The sequence below is a fragment of the Gossypium hirsutum genome, chromosome A04 (assembly GCF_007990345.1).
Source record: "Gossypium hirsutum isolate 1008001.06 chromosome A04, Gossypium_hirsutum_v2.1, whole genome shotgun sequence".
In the NCBI taxonomy this organism is placed as follows: Eukaryota; Viridiplantae; Streptophyta; class Magnoliopsida; order Malvales; family Malvaceae; genus Gossypium; species Gossypium hirsutum.
The window spans coordinates 78939993-78947320 of NC_053427.1; positions in this window are offsets into that span (position 1 = coordinate 78939993).

Here is a 7328-nt window from a genome sequence, read left to right on the forward strand (position 1 = left end):
ATGTAACATTTTTCCTTGGCACAACAAAAATCAAAGTATTCCACCAATGATAAATCGAATCTTTAACAATGGTACGACACATTTCAGACACTCAACTGGTGTACATGATAATTCATCTAAGACCCTAATAATATTTTACAACCAAAATTTAGCCCTTTTCGGATCATCTTTGGCAGTAGCCATAAATTCTTCTACCCCATATTTCTGAATTTTATCTACCAGAGGCTTACCAGTTCTAACTAGTTCAATACCTTGTGGTATGTCAGGAACCAGTTGAGGATTTGTTTTTAAGAATTCTATGAACCACTCATTCATTATTTGAAAGAAGGCTTCTTTTGCCTCCTCACCTCAGCCATTAGATACGAGCCTTCTACTACTACTAGATGCAGCTTTTGTATAAAAGCTTGAGCAGTGCTATTAGCTTACTTGGATTCAGCTCTAGCTTGGTTAGATGACATTAGTATATGAAAAACATGTTTAAAATGGTTAGGGGATGTCACACTATCACAATTTATATAATGACATGTATTTAAACTCATACTTGCTACGTTAGTCTGAGAATTGGCTAAATCGTAGTTGTGATACCAATAAATGTAACACCCCTAACCCGTATTTATCGCCGAAACAGGGTTATGAAGTATTATTAGAGTTTATAGTTCAATTACATTTAATTCATTTCATTTACTATTTATTTCTGAAAATCAAACACAATCAATCATAATGTCCCTTATATGGGTCCTCGAGGCCCAAAATACATATTAGAATCGAGTTAGGACTAAACCAGAATCACAGAAAATTTTTCACAAAATCTCAAAATTTTTCTTAGGTACAAGGGATACACGCCCGTGTGGTTAGGCCATGTGGGCATTCGATATGAGGCACACGATCATGTTCCAGCTCGTGTCCTTACCCATGTAACTCTTTGGCTTGGGTCACATAGCCAACCACACGCCCGTGTACTATACCGTGTGGACAAATTAATTTTTAAAAATTAAGTGTAGGGGTTACACGGCCAGGACACATGCCCATATGTTGGGTCGTGTGTCTCACATGGCTGAGACACGCGCCCATGTGCTAGGTCTTATGTCTTATAAGGCTGAAACACACTCCCGTGTCTCTGCCCATGTGCTCAACTTTGAGTATTTTATTTTCGATTTTTAAGATGAAGGGGATACACGGCCAAACCACACGCTCGTACGCATAGTCGTGTGTCACACACGATTGAGACATACGCCCGTGTGGACAAAATAAGGTCATTTTCCAAGCCTTATTTTTCACCCTTTTTACCTTGCACCTACATGAACACTTCAATATATTCAACAATCAATTCAAGGCATATAAATCAAACTAATATTTAAGTTTTATCCATGACATGTTGTTCACACTTTCAAATATTAATCTTACACTTTTCTAATCATATATTTACCTAAGTGTGATTACATCTAAGTTATTAATCCAAGCATACTCACATACCAAACATGATATAACTTCATGCATAAATATATACAACCAATGGCTATTTACAACCAAAACATTTACATACCCTTACTTGTTACCATTAGCCTATACATGCCATTATACCAAAGTAAGTTTCCTATTTTTACCAAAACGAGCTGGAGGATAATGTGATGATGCTCTGACCTATCTCCAACCTTCACGAGCTTTTAAATACTATAAAACAGGGGAAAGAAAACCAAATAAGCATTTCAAAGGCTTAGTAAGTTTGTATAACAGGAATTTAACTTACCATATAGTTTCACTAAAGATAAGCACATAAAAATGTATCCAAGCAATTTTGCTAATAGCCTAAAACACACAACTTCACCAATCATTTTAGTCAAGTAATTCACATAATACTAAGAACATAGATGAGCTCATCATTTAGTGATTGTAACACCCCAAAAATCTTATTTTTTTGTTTTTTTGTTATTGTGAAAATGTGACACAAATATGTATCTGCTTCAGTGGTTAAGTGTTCTGGGTATGTGTGGGAGGTCCTAAGTTCAAGCATTGCATTTAATTAAAAGTTTTAATTAAAAGTATTTTTCTGACTTAACCCCTATTTCTAGCTAGTAAGCTTTTAATTAAAAGTTTGTAAGTACTTAATAGAATGGGCCTGCTGGTCTGGTGGTTAAGGGGAGTGTTGGTTGGCAGAGGGTCAGGAGTTTAAATCCCTGCGTAGGCGTAAGGACAAATATTTTTTATTTGCTTGTCAGTTGGTGAGTTTGAGTTGTGTTGGAAATCTGAGTAGTGGGAGTTTGGTAGAGAGAATTTAGGGCAGTAGATTTTGGGGTTATCAGATTTTCGAAGCATTATCATTTCCTTTTTGCAAAATTTTGGTTTTCCCAAAACTCCCCACCTTTCTAACACCATCTCTTCTCCCTTTCTTTTTCTCTTTTCATTTTTCTGTTGTTAAACTCGAATTCTTCTTTCCATTCTTCTTTCTGTTTTCATCTCTTTTTTTTTGTCTACCAAGCCTTTGTCACACATTCTAGTAAATGAAGTTTCTACTCCTTTAACTTACGATTTTCCAACTTTGATTTGGGGTGTGGATTAAGGGTCTCATCGTGCTTTTGTGTAATCAACTATTTCGAGGTGTTAGGATAAGCTTTTCATCACTTACGGGATGCGTTTCTTGTTTTAGATTTGGTTTTAGTTCGATTAATTAAGTGATAAATTGAGTGGAATTGGTCAACTGTAGGTTCTGGAGTGCTTGGGGATCTTTTTAGCATCAGTCGAAACCAAGTGTGTACTCGAAAATACAAAAAACGATATTCGGTGAAAGTCAAAAAAGTAAACTGTCGATACGTGTAGTAGGCCGTGTGCCATAACACGAGTGTGTGATCAATGAGGCTAGGCCGTACCCACAAGACACGGCCGTGTGATGGCCAGGTAGACCGTGTGCGACACACGGGCTAGACTGATTTGGGCCGTGTGGGCCTCACGGGCATGTGGGTTCACACGAGTAGTCCACACGGGCGTGTGAGATTCTAGGCCAAGCCGTGTGATCCATACGGCCAAGGCCAAATTATGCTGTATAGGCCACACGGGTAGGCCATATGACGTGTGAGCCCATTTAACAAAAATGTATTCTAAGGTTGCACGGGTCGCCCAAGTTGACTGCGAGCCTACTGTAGGGTCAGTAAGCATTATTCGACCCTTTAATGCATGAATTGTTTGTATGATGTATGTACTGAGCATGATGATTATATGAATGAACACTGAATTGTATGTATAACTTATATTCATGTATTAGCATGTCATATACTCTATGTTGCATAGCATTGGGTTGGGATGTTGATATTTGGAGGAAGTGTATTGAAAGGATCTTAAGCCTATTACCTGGCAGCTCAACTGCAATTTACTGATTATGTGTCGCATTCGGTACTACTTAGAGTGTAGGGATGGGTGGGTGTTTTAAACCCCATATGGAGTGTAGGGATAGACGGAGATGATGTGTAAAGGCTGATTGGGTAGGACTCTATTTACTGATTGATGTATATTTGATACTGTTAATGTGATGGTCTTAGGCCCTAATGTATATTTGATACTGAACTGAAATGGGCTAAGGCCGAACTATTACTGAAACTGAAAAAGGCTTAGGCCTAGACTGCATTTGACTGTTTGTTATGATTGATCGTATGCATGTTTTCTGTGGAGATTGCACACTGAGTTTACGTGAACTCACCCCTTTCTTTTTTTTATCTGTACAGGTAATCCCCAGATTTAGACAGATCGATGCGGCGGAGGACTCAACGGTTACCACGTGTCTATTGAACGATTTAGTTCCATTTAAGGTTTTTAATTCCTATTTTGGACTTTTTACCTTTACTTTGGATTCTAACAGTTTTCAAGGATTTTTAAACTGTAAAATTCAAAAAAAACTCGGTCTCATTAAAAATAACATCTTTCTAAACGCGAATGGTTTTCATGAAATGTCACGGTTTCTAAAGCTTTCGCTACATAGTATGTTTTTAAACGAAACAAGTTAACGAGAAAAAAATGTTGAAATTGACGAGAGATCAATAGAGGCTAGTAAACGAAAACGGTTTTAGACTGATTAACTCGATTTCAAATTTCATTCCATGCGACATCGCCAGATTCGGCCATAACATCTAGGCCGGGTTTGGGGTGTTATAATGATTTTCATATATATATATTTCATATCATTATTCCATATTACATGTACATTTGCATGACAAATCATTTCAAGTTCAGTCTAGCCATTTTAGAACTTTACCTGTTGAATTTATTTGAAATATCAATGAATACGCTCATGTAGTACACTTAAAGTGTACAAAATAGAAATCCATCAATTCATATCCAGGGGTACCCAATTAGGGCACATAATCAGGAAGCACACTCTCGAGCCATATATCAGGATGCTCAGATGAGCCATGTAAAAAGATGCTTATCCGGGCTGAACAGGAAACTTCTAAGAGTTTAGAACAGGAACCTCATTGAGCTTAACAGGTAGCTCCGAAAGTTATTAACAGGGAGCTCCGAATAGCATAACAGGAAGTTCAAGCGAGCCATGTCAGGAAGCTCATAAGAGCCTATGTTAGGATACTCATGAAGAGCTGCGTTTGTGTCCACAATAAATGTTGGATCACAACAGATCGAATCATGTAACAGGATGCTCACAAAGAGCTGGGGTAGTGCGCAACACATACAGGATCACTACCGATCAGGATGCTCATAGGAACTATATAACATGAATGCTCGAGAAGGCTTTTAACAGGATTGCTCGTCCGAGCTATATTCTGTCTGCAACATATGCAGGACCATAATCAATACGGGGAAAATGCTATATCCATCAAATTTCATTATTCAAACAGAACTTATTATTTTCTGAACAATGACGGGCATGAGATTATTTCATACATTTATAACATTTATATAATTCATATAAACACATACCACACTTGATAAACCGTAATTTATACATATTTTTTATACTATGCTTAGCACATTTATGGATGATTTCTCCTTAGATTTGGTGAATTTGATGCTCCTAATCCTTTAATTTCATGTTTTAAACTTAGGTGAGCATATGAGAATAAAAAGAGCGAGAAACAGGCTAAAAACAGAGAAAATAGACCAACATGAAAAATCAACACAGCCTGGACTTTCTCACATGGGTAGTCCACACGACCGTGTCCATTTGGCAGAATCGAAGCACAACTTACACGGGTAGACCACACGCCCGTGCTTATTTCACAGCCTTGACCACGGTCTGAAACAATCGCACACGGGCATGTCACACGAGCGTGTCCTTGTCAAGCCCAAGTATAGTCCTATTTGGAAAAGGCCACTTTTGAGGGCTCTTAGGCATTCTAAAGCTTATTTAAACCCCTGATGAGGCACTAGAAAAGGGGACACGGAGTAGGAGGTAAGGAATTACTCAAGGAAAGTCAATTGATCCATCTCAGAAGCCGGATTCATCGTCAAGACTAAAGATCTCCCTTCAATTTTCTTCAGGAGTTTTGGGTTTTCTTTATGTTTTGTTATCTTTAGATCTTTTGAGATGTTTTCTTTCATAATTATGAACTAAACCCCCTAAATAACTAAGGGGAATGAAACCTAAGACGGATCTTGTTATTATTATCTGAATTGTATGAAAAATATTTGACTTGTTCTTAATTATGTGTTCTTAATTCTTGTTTTAATATTCCAGGATATTAATTCAAGTTAATGCGCTTATTCAAAGGAGCAAAAGTCCCTGTCTAAGAGTAAATTTTCCGTAATTAAGCAGAGTTGATTGCATGCCTAGAGATAGGGTGACAAGATTTTGCCGGATTAGGGTGAAACCTAATAAGGGAGTCCATAGATCGAGTTAATACAACACTAGGGTGATAATTAGAAAGAGATTTCAATTAATTAACCTAGGGTTAGACGTTATTAGTCTCGAGAGAGATAATAATATAACTTAGGGATTTCTACGGATCGAGTCAAATGAATAAATCGTCTGATTCTGTAACACCCCTATCCCGTAACCGTCGCCGGAATAGGACAAGGCGTTACCGGAAATCAGAAAACAGATCTTAACAGTAAAATTTTGAACATTCTCTTGAAATAAAGATTTTTTTTTTATATAAATGCTAGACACAACCAGTGATCGAATTTCTAACTTATAAAATTAAACATCCAAAAGATGCCATATTCGCATGGCTTAAATACGTTAACCAAAATATCCTTCCACAATTAGTCTATTCTATACATGCCTTAAACCTTAATGATATACAAACTTTATCTACTCACATGATAACTCGATAGTGTGATGGAATCTCCTCGACTTCCAACCCAAGCAATTTCTCTGAAGCCCTATAGACATAGGAAAAACACACAGAATAAGCTTTGAAAGCTTAGTAAGCCTTAAGCAAATAAATCATTTCAATGATTATGAAAATTCCATATCACTAATCCGAATTGAAAAATAATCTCAATTGCATATACATTCATAGTACTCTTAAGTTCATATAACCTTATTAAATAGCTTCATTTATTTATATTTACAAATAACTTATGACTATGATTTTAAATTCGTGTGATAACTGTCAATCCATTCGTATGAACAAAACTTGCACATATCCAATACATACCAACCAAAACATGTCATATTTTTCCATGTTTGATTCATGGAACCACAAGGTCACATGTCAAGTACATATAGCATATATTTATCTGTTATTTATCACGTCTCATTTTCACATGGACTACATACATCTGACCAAGTTTATTCAATGTTCACAACAAAATCACATAATCACTACAAGTTATCTTGCTGAGCAGCAGTCACTAAATTATTTATAACTTGGAGCTAAAAAACTCCAAATCATGTGCTGTTAATTTTCCCTAAAAATAGACTCATGTATCTTATATCTCTAAAATTTTCAGAATTTTTGGTTTGACCAATCAAAACCAGATTTTTCTTAAATTTTCCCCTATTTCACTGTTTGACTATTCTAACCATTCTTCACTATAAATCAGATTTCTCATTGTACAGAATTCAAAATGTGTTCTCATTTATTTCAATTGAAACTAGACTCATTAAGGAGTCTAAGAATATAAATTTTATCTTATAATCATAATTTTACAATTTACAATGATTTTCTAAAAACAGAACAGGGGATTTCGAAGTCATTTTGACTCTATGTAACGCCACTTCAAATATCTCATTATCTATAATTCTTTTGCTTACACGGTTTCTTTTATAAGAAACTAGACTCATTAATATCTAATTACATAATTTATTAAGCTTCTAATTCAATTTCCACAATTTATGGTGATTTTCAAAAATCACGCTACTGTTGCTGTCTCAAGCAGAT